The 13,675-nt window shown below is 38.0% G+C and overlaps 1 protein-coding gene across 2 annotated transcripts in view; it reads left to right on the top strand.

Moving 5' to 3' along the window:
- The first annotated feature begins 259 nt into the window (after positions 1-259).
- tnk2b (tyrosine kinase, non-receptor, 2b) overlaps positions 260-13,675 on the top strand; it is a 70,391-nt gene continuing 56,975 nt past the window's right edge. For both annotated transcript variants that reach the window (XM_063886241.1, XM_063886244.1), the window contains exon 1: positions 260-492. The gene's annotated coding sequence lies outside the window, so the exon portion shown is untranslated. The remainder of the gene's footprint in view (positions 493-13,675) is intronic.

Below are 13,675 nucleotides of genomic sequence, written 5' to 3' on the forward strand. Positions count from 1 at the left end.
TCCTGTTTTAATGTAGATTGTAAAAATAAGATGTATATTTTCTTTGTAAGCAAGTGGAAATGTAAAGTATTGACTCTTGCAATAAAGTATATAAAACAAAAATGGAAACATGTATTCATCACATTTAGCAGACCCAACTGTTTCTAGCGGAATATAAAACAATGTTGTAAAACAAATGCAACATGAAGAGTCGGGTTGTTTTCTTTTATTAGAGTGATACATCTTCAGATGTACACACGATCTTTGTGTCGTACAAAGACAGCACAGAACCGACGCCAGCGCTCAAACTCAGACTGTGTTTTCGGACAGGGCTGCTGTGTGCGCGCAAGTTTTACCATTCAAGAAGGACTGCTGCAAATATTATTTTGTCTCTGTTGCGCCATTTAAAGCATTACAAATGTCAGGACTTGTGAACTTGTAGCCGGTTTGTTGGAGCAGCAGAGCACACCGGAACAGGAGGCGACAGCAAGTGACAGTCGCTGAGATTGACAGGTAGGCGCACTCACTGTGAATACGAATGTAGCACAATAACTATCTTTTTATTAATAATTTACGTTTTATGTTGCTGTAAAAAACTAATATATAATATGCTAATTTCTGGACATTTGTTGGTGTCGTCAGGTTGCTCAATTTGTTTTGGTGAGCGGGTAAAGTTCTCAAAAATCTCCTTTTTTGACAGAATGTCGCGAGACAACATGAGACGGTAACACGCTTGATATAGTGCTAACTGACTTAAAATTATATATCACTCAAAAATATTACATTTCTATATTGATGAATTACTGATATGCAGGAGTGAAAGAAGTAGGCCTACTCCAATTGTATATACTAGTAAAAGTAGCAATACCAAATTGTAAAAATAAGTAAATAAGTTGTCATTCCTGCATTCCAAAAATGTAAGTAAAATAACAAAAGTATTGGCATTAAAATATACTTGAAGTACCAAAAGTAATAGTACTCGTGTTATGTAATTGCTCAATTCAGAATCATATAATGAATGGATTATGATTGAATTCAAATAATTAGTTTATTAAAAACTGAATTGAATTTCTCATTTATTCAAGCAAATGTTTTGGCACGTGCAGCAATACCTTCAACACCTTATATAACTCAATTAACTCAAGTACTCAAAACCTTACAATATACTGCTTTATTTAAAGACACAACATGTTGTAAAAACATGTATATTTTGTTTAATTGAAATTGCTCAATTGTTTTTGTGAATGTTATTTGAAAAGTAAGACAATTGCTTGCACCACCTTTTTAAAGCTGTATTTCATATCCTATAAACTACTCAAAACCTTACAATATACTGCTTTTATATAAAGAAATACATAGATATTGAGCAAAATTGAGTTCAGTGTATTGGTTCGGCCCTCCACCGCAGTCCCAGTTTCTAATGGAACCCCTTTTGGAAAATGACTTGCCCACCCCTGCGATGTGACCTGGAGATGAAATAAGCAGGATATTTCATTTAATTTCACATCATTTTGTGGCACATTTTGGGTTAAATGACTGTGAGTTAACATAAGAGCTGCAACATTTGAAAAAAAACAAACAACTCATTGTGATTATTCTGAGTGATGTAAGTATGATATAAGAGGTATTGATCATTTTTGCATCATTATTTTTTATTATCATTGAAAATAATATACACATGATCATTGTGTGTTTAAAAAATATATATATATACATATATATATATATACAGTGGGGCAAAAAAGTATTTAGTCAGCCACCAATTGTGCAAGTTCTCCCATTTAAAAAGATGAGAGATGCCTGTAATTTTCATCATAGGTACACTTCAACTATGAGAGACAGAATGGGGAAAAAAATGCAGGAAATCACATTGTCTGATTTTTAATGAATTAATTGGTAAATTCCTCGGTAAAATAAGTATTTGGTCACCTACAAACAAGCAAGATTTCTGGCTCTCACAGACCTGTAACTTCTTATTTAAGAGGCTCCTCTGTCCTCCACTCGTTACCTGTATTAATGGCACCTTTTTGAACTCGTTATCAGTATAAAAGACACCTGTCCACAACCTCAAACAGTCATACTCCAAACTCCTCTATGGCCAAGACCAAAGAGCTGTCAAAGAAGACCAGAGACAAAATTGTAGACCTGCACCAGGCTGGGAAAACTGAATCTGCAATAGGTAAGCAGCTTGGTGTGAAGAAATCAACTGTGGGAGCAATTATTAGAAAATGGAAGACATACAAGACCACTGCTAATCTCCCTCGATCTGGGGCTCCACGCAAGATCTCACCCCGTGGGGTCAAAATGATCACAAGAAAGGTGAGCAAAAATCCCAGAACCACACGGGGGGACCTAGTGAATGACCTGCAGAGAGCTGGGACCAAAGTAACAGAGGCTACCATCAGTAACACACTACGCCGCCAGGGACTTAAATCATGCAGTTCCAGACGTGTCCCCCTGCTTAAGCCAGTACATGTCCAGGCCCGTCTGAAGTTTGCTAGAGGGCATTTGGATGATCCAGAAGAGGATTGGGAGAATGTCATATGGTCAGATGAAACCAAAATAGATCTTTTTGGTAAAAACTCAAGTCGTCGTGTTTGGAGGAGAAAGAATGCAGAGTTGCATCCAAAGAACACCATACCTACTGTGAAGCATGGGGGTGGAAACATCATGCTTTGGGGCTGTTTTTCTGCAAAGGGACCAGGACGACTGATCCGTGTAAAGGAAAGAATGAATGGGGCCATGTATCGTGAGATTTTGAGTGAAAACCTCTTCCATCAGCAAGGGCACTGAAGATGAAGCGTGGCTGGGTCTTTCAGCATGACAATGATCCCAAACACACCGCCAGGGCAACGAAGGAGTGGCTTCGTAAGAAGCATTTCAAGGTCCTGGAGTGGCCTAGCCAGTCTCCAGATCTCAACCCCATAGAAAATCTTTGGAGGGAGTTGAAAGTCCGTGTTGCCCAGCGACAGCCCCAAAACATCAGTGCTTTAGAGGAGATCTGCATGGAGGAATGGGCCAAAATACCAGCAACAGTGTGTGAAAACCTTGTGAAGACTTACAGAAAACGTTTGACCTCTGTCATTGCCAACAAAGGGTATATAACAAAGTATTGAGATGAGCTTTTGTTATTGACCAAATACTTATTTTCCACAATCATTTGAAAATAAATTCATTAAAATCCTACAATGTGATTTCCTGGATTTATTTTTCCCATTCTGTCTCTCATAGTTGAGGTATACCTATGATAAAAATTACAGGCCTCTCTCATCTTTTTAAATGGGAGAACTTGCACAATTGGTGGCTGACTAAATACTTTTTTGCCCCACTGTATATATATATATATATATATATATATATATATATATATTACAGGATCTGTACCAAACACATTCGTCCTTTAGAAGACATTTTTTAGGCTAGTAAATTTCCACATTACTTAATTGAAAATGATATGAAACTGGGTAAACACATTGGGGGTGTTACAGTGTTGTCTGCTTTGGTGAAATCCATGCATGTTTTACTTTTTTTTTATCTTGGTAGCATTGCAAAATACACTTTTACCTGAACAACAATTACTTGATTTGAAGCATGAATAAAAATGTTTTGGGGGAGGGAAAAAATACTGTCGCTGTCCTGTTCAAACCTTTCAAGAATTTCACAATTTTCAATAAATATCAGAACTGAATATCATAAGTAATGATCAATCCTTAGTAGTTAACGTATGTTTTTCATACCATAATTACAGCATTTATTGTCTCTATGAAGAAAAAAATGGAATGCAAAGATTACAATTGAGTGTTATAATTAGTTCAGTGATTTTCATCCCGAGAAATCCAGTAGGTCCCAAATAAATGAAATGAGTAGAATAGGATCTTTCTAACCATTGAATATGCACCAGCGTATTTTATATTATAACACTTAGTGAAGTTGCATCATATAGGATCATCATAGGAATCTGATCGCCAAGGAGGAATATAATACCTTTTTAAGTAAAGAAATGTGTTCAATTTCAGATTTTCAGTTTAGCCTCATAGAGGCTTTTCTTGTTTCCACTTGCTGTGCGTTATCTCTCTCTCTCTCTCTCTCTCTCTCTTCCTCTTGCTTCCTCACACCCACACACACAGCTGACACACCTGGTGTCAGATATAAGGCCTGAGGGCAGCAGAACCAAGTGTTCTACCTACACACCCACACACAGACACACACTCACCCTTTGAGAGAAGTTACAACAATAACGAGGTATTGTTAGTTGCTGTCGATATTGAATCTTCATGTTGCTCACTCATGCTCTTTATTTCCGCCACACACACATTACATCACACGCTCTGCCAACTATAACAACGTTCGTTATCTGCAGATCTATGTTTAATGCTCATAGTTTTATGCTTAGCATTATGTAAGCCATTTGCACATAACTGCTTTTTTATTGGTGCAATTCACTTTAATGGCTGCCAGTGTTTGACTGTAAAGTGAGATTGACCCACTGTCACCCGGCAGGGTAAAGTACAGTAGCATGTTGATAATGTAAATCAGCTAGTCGTCACTACCCGGCACACACATGTGGGTGATTTGTTTATTTTGTGATTTTAATGTTTAAATATGTGTATAACAATGTCTAACTTGCATCTGAAGTCAGCTCAGAGCAGTCAGTGATAATTATTACTGGTTTCAGTTTGACAAAATCAATATATCAGTACAGTTACAGAGAAAACTCACCTTTTTGAATGTATGTGTATTTACACGTGTATTTTAAATACTAATATAACTTTAGAATCAGTTTTAACCCATTTTACAACTTTTACAACTGATAAGGTATACAATGGCCAGTTGATTTACTTTGCCAAAAACGTAATTCTCCCCAATGCAAGTCAATGTGAAAAAGTATTTTTGGGCCCAATGGCATCACGTGACGAACATAGAAGTTTTAGTACCTCCATTTGGTCATTACCAAAATGTGCTTCAACACCTGGCAGCTCTCCTGGGGGCTTGGATGAACCTGAAGACTTATTTCATCCATCTTTGTTTTTGTGATTGGATGTCATTTCTATCAAAGTTGCTCAGTTCTCGAGAACAAAAAGACTCAAACTTCGCCTCCAATCTGCTCCGTCACTGCGGCCATGGCCAGTCTTTGCTAGGTAAAATGAATAAAGAGTAATAGAGAGGAAAATAACTCTGTATTCGGCTTTATGGCATTTTACACCTTTTAGGACCTAATGATTTATACAAGGGGTATTCAAGTGTTCATGCTGGCTAGTTGGTCAAGAAAAAATAATGTTTGCTGATTTACAGACGTCTCTTTCCCAATTTAAATTGAGTAAATAAAAGTATTTTTGGGCCCAAATGTCGTCACAGACTGACAAGGAAGTAATAGACCACTGTTTGGCCACTATGGAACTTTTATTTATTTATGCGCAACCAGACCAATTCCAAAGTGGGTTAGCTTAGCTCCCATGGCTCTTCCCCTTTTCCTACGGGAACACCCCCTGCTTGTTACGCTTGGTCTCGGCTGGTCGAAAGATGCAGTGCAAGGTGAACTTCTGAAGATCTGAACTAAATCCAATTCCTGCGCTTCCTTCTAAAAGACAATGAGTTTGAACAAAAACATAGCAATGTTGATTTAAAAAACTTGTTGCCTCAAATATTAGATTAGACTTAGGTTCTCCAAATGATCCCTTATCTCCAAAAAAGAAGAAAAAAGGACCTTTTTGTATATCTATTTCCTTTAGTGTTTTGTGGATTGTTTGAAGTGAGCCAATAGGTCCGCTGACAAACCAAGAAGTCTGGTCTTGGTTTTAAATACTTGCGGTTGCATATTAAAGTGTGTATCAATAGATTCCTGCTCCTACATTGAACTCTGGCTGAGATTTGGGCTCCCAGTTTTCCCATGCTGTAGCTTGTAAATGTCTCACTAAGACCACAGTGTGTTTGAAGTGGATACAATCCAGTTTTCAATCTCTTGCTTTGACTGAATATGATACACTGTTGGTCTGTAGTGAGTACTCACATAAATACACATCATGGCGGTGATGGATGGTAGCGAGCTCTGAGGAATGAGATGATCGTTGAGAAAACCAAATGTTGTGTCTCCCAGCTTCCTGTAAATCTTTTATATCTCTCAGCCCACATGTGCTACGCTTAAAGCATCGTTGAGTAAAACTTTAAAATTCCAACTCTTAAGACGCTTCTTTCCAACTTGTACTGGAATAGGCCATGTCGCATACATCTTACATTGTTTGCTATTGTATTTTTTTACCATGTGTTCTGTTTCTCTTGCTGTTCTGAAGTCAGAAGCCTGCCCTGATCTTATTACTCGCAGGATGTTCCATTAGTGGCTCACTATTGGATGGGGCTGACAGTCATATGACATAAATCCAGTTAAACACATTTACTGTCATCAGGCTCTCTTCACTAAAAGTGGATTCAGTGACAGACGGAAATTTGTGTGACTGATACTGATTTTAAGATTACAAAAACAGTTGGATCGTTTGTTGGTTTGGGTATTTTGAGGTAGCTCTCTCGATCAGCATCAGATATACAGTAGTAAGCTGTAGTATATTTCCTTAATATTAAATCATTTCATAATTCAATTCAGTTTAATTGATTTTTTTCCCAAACTGTTAAAACATGTAAGTGAAGCCATAAGATCTGATGGAGATTTGGGAAATTGGAAACCCCAATAATATATCTAAAGATTTAGAATAGGGGCCAAAAGATCTTGACACTAGCCAAGTACCCTTAACTAATCCAACTGCTCCAAAAACATTAATTTCATCAGTCTAAACATTGGTTTAAATCAGTATAATATAATAAACAAATACATATTATAAGGAAAGATAATTATACAAATTAAATGCATTTTAGGTAAATTAACCAGTCCAGAAGTCTGGAGTGATTTAGTGTAAACAAATAAAAACAAATAAAGCCTTTTTAATCATTTTATCAATCTCATACCATAACTAATGACCCCTGCAGACCACACTAAAGCTGTTACATTTAAGTGTTTGTTTTTTGCCCTTTTTAAAGGATGCTTTGTCCTTGTTCTATATGTATTTCAGGGACAAGTTCCCACAGTTTGTCGATGACCACATTTACTACAGTAATCATTAAACAGGCATTGGGAAAGATATTACATTCGCACAGTTTGCGGAAGAAGAAGCTGTGGAAGACAACTATCTTGGCCCAAGTATAGATTTAAAAGGATTAGAAGGAGCTGGATTCTATGAAGCCATAACTCCTGTGCCATTGTGAGGCTGTGAGTGGATCCCAAGGTGCTTCCTCCTCATGTCCCCACATGGTGGGATAATTATAATTCCTGAAAAGAGCTTTTGAAAGTGAAAGAAATGAGACACTCCTGACATGTTAAAACGCAGATATTAAAAGCTATTCTCATCAGACAAAGGAATATTGCCCTGAGGCAGTTGGATAACAGTTGATTGGACATGATGCAAGATGGATTGAGAGGAAGTTGTTTCTGGCTCGATGCCCGGCGAGCAGTTAGAAATACAGACTCTGTGCCAACTCCCCAACAGGATGTAACAGTGTTTCAACACCTTCCTCCCTGAGGAGAACTCTACATCAAGTCCAAGTCAATAATTAAGAATGTCAGTGGGGGGTTAAGATGTAAGCGTGCCAGCGGTATTATGAGCAGAGTGTGAACAATAAAATATAAAGACATTAAGCCATTTGACTCATTGGAGATATACAGAAAAACATGGCCTCTAATGTGCTTTAATCTCGTTCTAGATAAATAGGATATCTGATTTTACCACTACCTTGTATTGCTTATGCATCTGTGCCAAAAACATTGATCACTGAGCCACACTGTTGACATGTTCCTTCATTATGATTCTTTTTTTAAGTCAATTTATTGAACATGTTGACAAAGATTTGTTTTTACCAAGTACAAATAATACAGTTCATGTTCAAAAGGAGAAGCGTAAAAGCTTTTTCTAGTCCTACCCCCTCTAGCAAACATTGCTAATCGAAAGTCATACAGAGATCAATTCATCTTTATGTACAAAAATAATAATAATAATCAAATCATCTTTACATTTAAACCAAAATAAATAAATAATAATACTCGTCAAAGACAAACAATAATCCTGAGATCATCGGTCCTGCTCAATAATGATAATCATGAGCAAAGTTTATTTTACGGCAATCTCGTACACACTGTCTAAACACTATGTGTGGAGGACCACACCTGTTTACATCTGTGGCTTAAAATAGCTCCAAACAAATGCAGTGTTTACTCATGTCTATAATAACATTTGATAGAAGAATTACAGCTTTCTGTTCAAGAAATGGTTAGCTCTTGTCACTACTCGATCTGTACAGGAAACCCGATCGGTTCAAATAATGATATACGCCGTTGTTGAGAAAGTGTTGAGGTTTTTAAAAAAGTTTATTGAACAACTGTTTCAACACAAACATCCAATAAACACAGAATAAAATACTATCAAACTGAAGGCAATATAGACAAACAAAAGAAAGAAAGGAAGGAATAAATAAAAAAGATAAAACATTTATTTGTTTCTGAGATCATTTGTCTTGATGTCTTTAGAAAACGTGTGCTATTGAGTGCTTTTACTGAAGTACAGGATCTGATTACTTCTTCCAAAGATGAAAGAATGTAGTATGCCTACCAAAACAAGAGAGAACGTGTTTATTTTAACAAGTTCCAATTAAAGTCTTCTATTTTACAAACCAAAGATAACATTACTTTATAGTTTATTGAAATCGCATGAAACTGCCGGAAATTGCTTCGACATACAGTAAGCATCATGGGACGTAGCGGAGTATTCGCACATGCGCAGAAGCGATTGGGTTTCCTGTACAGATCAGGTAGTGACACCTCTGGCCAGAAGCTGTGTAGAGATGATTACAAAGTGTGTTTTGGTTTCATAGTGAGGTTTGTTGACATTAAAATATAAAAAATACTCAATCAACATAAGTTATTTTCTGCCAGTTAATATCGTTACTACAAACTCCTCTTTAATTCATCCTTAAATGAACCACTGTAATGGTAGACGTGTGTGACTGAAGGTATATTAACGGTGTTACGTTGTGATGTATTCCCCTTTCCCTTCCACTGTGTTCTCACACATACTATAGACTACATCTGTGGGTGTGAGACATGAAGCCAAAGAGAGCACTGTGCTGTCTCCTCTGTTGTAGAGAGACGATTATGTTTCCCTCCTCTCACTTTTCATTGTGTCTCGTCTTCCTCTGCTTTGTCCCCGGGAAACAGTACAGTCGGCCCGGCCCCTGTTAGTTCATCTCTTTTTACCATCGTTATGAAAGTAATACCATTAAATTTCCACAGAAACATCATCAAAACAACGTATAATTATATTTCATGTTTTATTTGTAGTGTTAAGCTACTGTCATGAGTATCTGATTTATTGTTGGCAGTGGCGGCAAGTAAATAAGTACATTTACTAAAGGTCTGTACCATTTCGACATACTTCGACGTCCTTTCCTTGAGTATTTTCATTTTTGCTACTTCATACTTTTACCCCCTTTCCCCTTCTACCCATTACTTTTCAAATATAGGCTGATATTGTACTTTTTCCACTAAATTTAACACTCGTATAGTATAATAGAGTAAAGTATAGTATAGTAGTACATGTATACTAGGCTACTATACTAGTAGTATGTGCTTCTGTTGATAATATGGTATATAAGTATTTTACAATCTTAGTATATTTACTTTTTACTCAAAGTGAAGGATCTGATGACTTCCAACTCTAATTGTCGGTATGAAAATGAATTGCTGTATGAATGGTTAGCAGACAAGCTAAAAATACAGAACTGTTCAAGACAAAGACAATTGCCAGTGGGTGCAGCGTTAATGAAAGGCTGCTGTTCACACTGCATGAATCAGCAGTAACTTTGCAGTGAAATGACAGGGGAGGAAAGCCTCCGATTCATCCAGACCAATCCTGGTTATTTATAAGCATCAACAGACAAAGAGCCAGGAGGCTGGATGGATGTGTTTATATTGTTTTGGTAATAATTGTAGAGGAGATCTCGCTGCATTTTGTAACCCAGTGTAACTATCCATAGTTTGATACAGTTGGACTGCGGGAACAAATATTGTTCTGTTTCGGACTTGAATTTGCATCACGTAAGTTGATATGCAAATGTTAACTGCAAGGTCACCACTACTAGACAAATTCTCTCAGCATTTCCGCTGCCAAAAACTGATGCGTTGTTCAAAAAGCCATTCAGCCTAGAACCCTCTGAGTCTGTAGTGAGGTTAAGGTCTAGCTAGCATATCTGTGACGATAGAGCTAAAGGCATTTAGCATACATGCTAACAATGACGGTGCGAATATGCTGATAGTTAGCATGTAATGTTTAACTTGTTCACTATCTTTTATGTAAGCATTCTAACATTTGCTAGTTACCATTAAAAAATTGGTGCAGGTATGTCAAATGTTTTTCATGCTCTGATACTGAAGTATGTGTTCAGTCTATTTTTCTTAGTTTTCGACTTGAATTTGCTTCATGTCAACTTTTTAAGGCAAGTGTCCTGTGCCATTGCTAAATTCTGATTTGGTGATGTTTGACGAGCAATTTAGCCCAGACGCTAGCAGATTCTGTATGAAATAAGTTTAAAGGTCTACCACCATGCTAGCGGCTATGTCAGGCCGTAGTTTGAGCTACATGCTAACATCAGCATGGTTAGTTGCTCACAAAGACAATGGTAGCTTGCCAGAAGTTAGCAGGTATTGCATACCTTGTTAACTATACATTATATTTAACGTTAGCCTGTTCATATTCGCTAATTACCAAAACAAACATGAGTGCTGGAATGTTCACACCAATGGACAATATGTCTGGCCTGATACTGCAATATCAGACTGTGGGAACTCTTTTACGCTTGAATTTGAACCTCGTACACTTAATATGCAACAGTTGACTGCAACATCACCCTGTAAGTTGCTAAAAACTGACGATGTAATTTTCAACTAGCCATTTAGTCCAGAGCTCACTAGAGCCTTTATAAAATAATATTTTAGGTCTACAGCAATTGTAACGGCTATGTACTTTGAGCAAAATGCTAACATCAACATGCTAACATACACACAATGACAATGCTCCCATGGTCATGGTTAGCATAATGTTTACTTTCTTTCATGTTAGCATGCAAACATTTGCTAAATGGCACTGGCTGCAAAAGTGTCTTGTTTTTCAAGTACAATATGTGCTCATAAAGCACACTAACGGAACATTTTGCATCTGGCCCGATGCTGCAAGATGAGAGGTACATTTTTTACAATTCCTCCTGAGGGGAACATGAATGTCTGTACTGAATTTCATGACAATCCACCTAACAGCTGTCAGGACACTTCGAAACCACCAATGCGAACTTTCTGCAAGAGGGAAATTAAAGAGGATCATCAAAGTCATTAGGAGTTATCCTCTGAGGAACACTAACGTCCGTACAAAACTCCTCGGTAATCCATCCAGCAATATTATTCCAGTCTGGACCAAAGTGGGCCGGCTGAAGGACAGGTTTTTAACACAACTTAAATCACATTAAATTCCATGTGGTGAGTGATAAATAGATATTAAACACCGCTGTTGAGGGCGATAAAAGTCACTGCCATTAGTTTCCTGCCCTTCTGTTGGGCTGACAGCTGCTTTTCTTGTACATTTGTAGTGTTTTAAGTGGCCCCGTGTTTGCTCGGTTTATTTTGGGCCTTTCTTACACTCCCTGGGGACTGGGTGGTGTTTGTGTGTCTTTATGTGCCAGGGTGGGTGCTGAGGCCATAAAGTACATTCTCCTCTCTGCCCTGCCCACTGACACTGAAGAATTGCTAGCAAAAATGTAAAAATCCACTTGGGTCATGTGATGTCGCCCTCTGGCTTCTCACAGATTGTTTTCAGTGGAAAGAGAGGCAGCGTGAGCCTGAGCCACTAATGCACGAGTGGTGCATGTGTCGATAAATGAATGACATCCCAGTGGCTATTTGTCACTGGAGTGTGTGTATATGTTTATTTTGAACGCCTGTGAGCTTGTTTGTGATTGATTGGTGTGTTCATCAAGCTTGTGTTTCTCCACGCACGGTTACATACGTAGTCTTTCATTCTCACGGACAAAGGAGTCATGTGTGTATGCCAGGAGGAAGAATAGCCTGGTGTTTCTCCTTGTTGTGAGCTTCTCATCTGACACTGTAGGCTCCAGTCAGCCACTTCCCTAGGAGGTGGGTGGACTGTGTCCTCGTGTGTCCGTGTGAATTGCATTGATTCATTCATACTGCGCTCTCCTGCTCAGGGCCCCCTTAGGCATTCCTACCACAGCCCCCAGACCTGGCTGGAACAATGTCCAGTCGATTCACATCGAGCATCGGAAGTGGCTTCTGGTTGTGGCCTACTGTATATTATTCCCAGGGTTGGCATTAAATATGTATTATTTTACAGTGACTAGTGGAGTCACTCTATTAAAAGGGAATAGCGTTTATCATAATTATCATCTGTGGTTAATCACAAGTATAAAAATGCAGTTTAGGGGGATGATTAAACAAATACATGTGTGGACTTGTAATAAAGAAGTGAATGACAAACTGGTTCAAGAAATCAAGAGAGTTTTTACTTAATTGTACTACGATTTTTACTTGAATTCAGACAAGTTGCCAATGCAAAAGCATCAACAAACCCACTGTCACGGAGAGCCGCTGGGATCACCCTCTGTCTAATGTACGCTACACAGGGCGGATGGGCGTACGGTCCTTTTGTCCTTGCTGCTCTGATATTGCGAGGACTATCTGTTCTGACAGTCGTGGCTATCTCCTAATGCTATACAACTTCAGCGAAATCCCTATTTTTAAAATCCCTGTCCTCCGATCTATCTACAATTTAAGAAAGAGTTTAGAACATTTGTCATGGATGAGGTGTGTTGTTACACCGATAGGGATGCTTCTTACCGATGTCCAGCGGTCTCCAGTCAGTGCAATTCACTTAGCTTGTGCTGTACTTGGTAATGTGATTAATTTGTGGTTGGTTTCCAGATGAATCGCTCGCATTAAAGCGTCAACGTTGATTTCCTTTTTTAAAATGTAATTGTTACCTAATGTTAGCAGGACTTTGTCTAAACCAGGTAACGGGTTGCTGGGCCCTCATACTAAAATGCAGATTTTCCCGGTAACATTTTAAAGTGAAGCCAGAAAAACAATATTTCTATTAGTCAAAAACGGTATAATCACTTAAAAATATGAAACTCGTGTCAAATAGAGCGTCAGGCAACAGATACAGCTTTGTTTTTTATGATCTCCGTCGTCGCGTTGTTGTTTACGTCTGCGGCGCCATCTTGTGTACGGGCGCCATGTTCTTGCGAGAATTGAAATATCTTTTTATAAGATCAGCGCCTTCATACTATATGTTTCTATTAAAAACCCTGCTTAGTAATTAAAAGTAATGTAACCTATGTTCTTTCTGATATTTTTGGTTGTTCTTAATATAAAATGCAATGCAAATAAATACAAGACAGAATAAAAATCAATAGATGGCTTTCAGTGTGTTTTATGTAAGGCAACAGAACAATGTAACCTCAGAGCCTTAATAACAACAATACATTTTGTATCAACACTGTCTCCTCTGTGTTTACCTTTTACAGGAAACACAATGGGATCTTTTTTTCTTTCCACACAGAGGGGATTAGCCTATAGGATAGGTGTACAACATAG

Source organism: Eleginops maclovinus, chromosome 6 (assembly GCF_036324505.1).
Source record: "Eleginops maclovinus isolate JMC-PN-2008 ecotype Puerto Natales chromosome 6, JC_Emac_rtc_rv5, whole genome shotgun sequence".
In the NCBI taxonomy this organism is placed as follows: domain Eukaryota; kingdom Metazoa; phylum Chordata; class Actinopteri; order Perciformes; family Eleginopidae; genus Eleginops; species Eleginops maclovinus.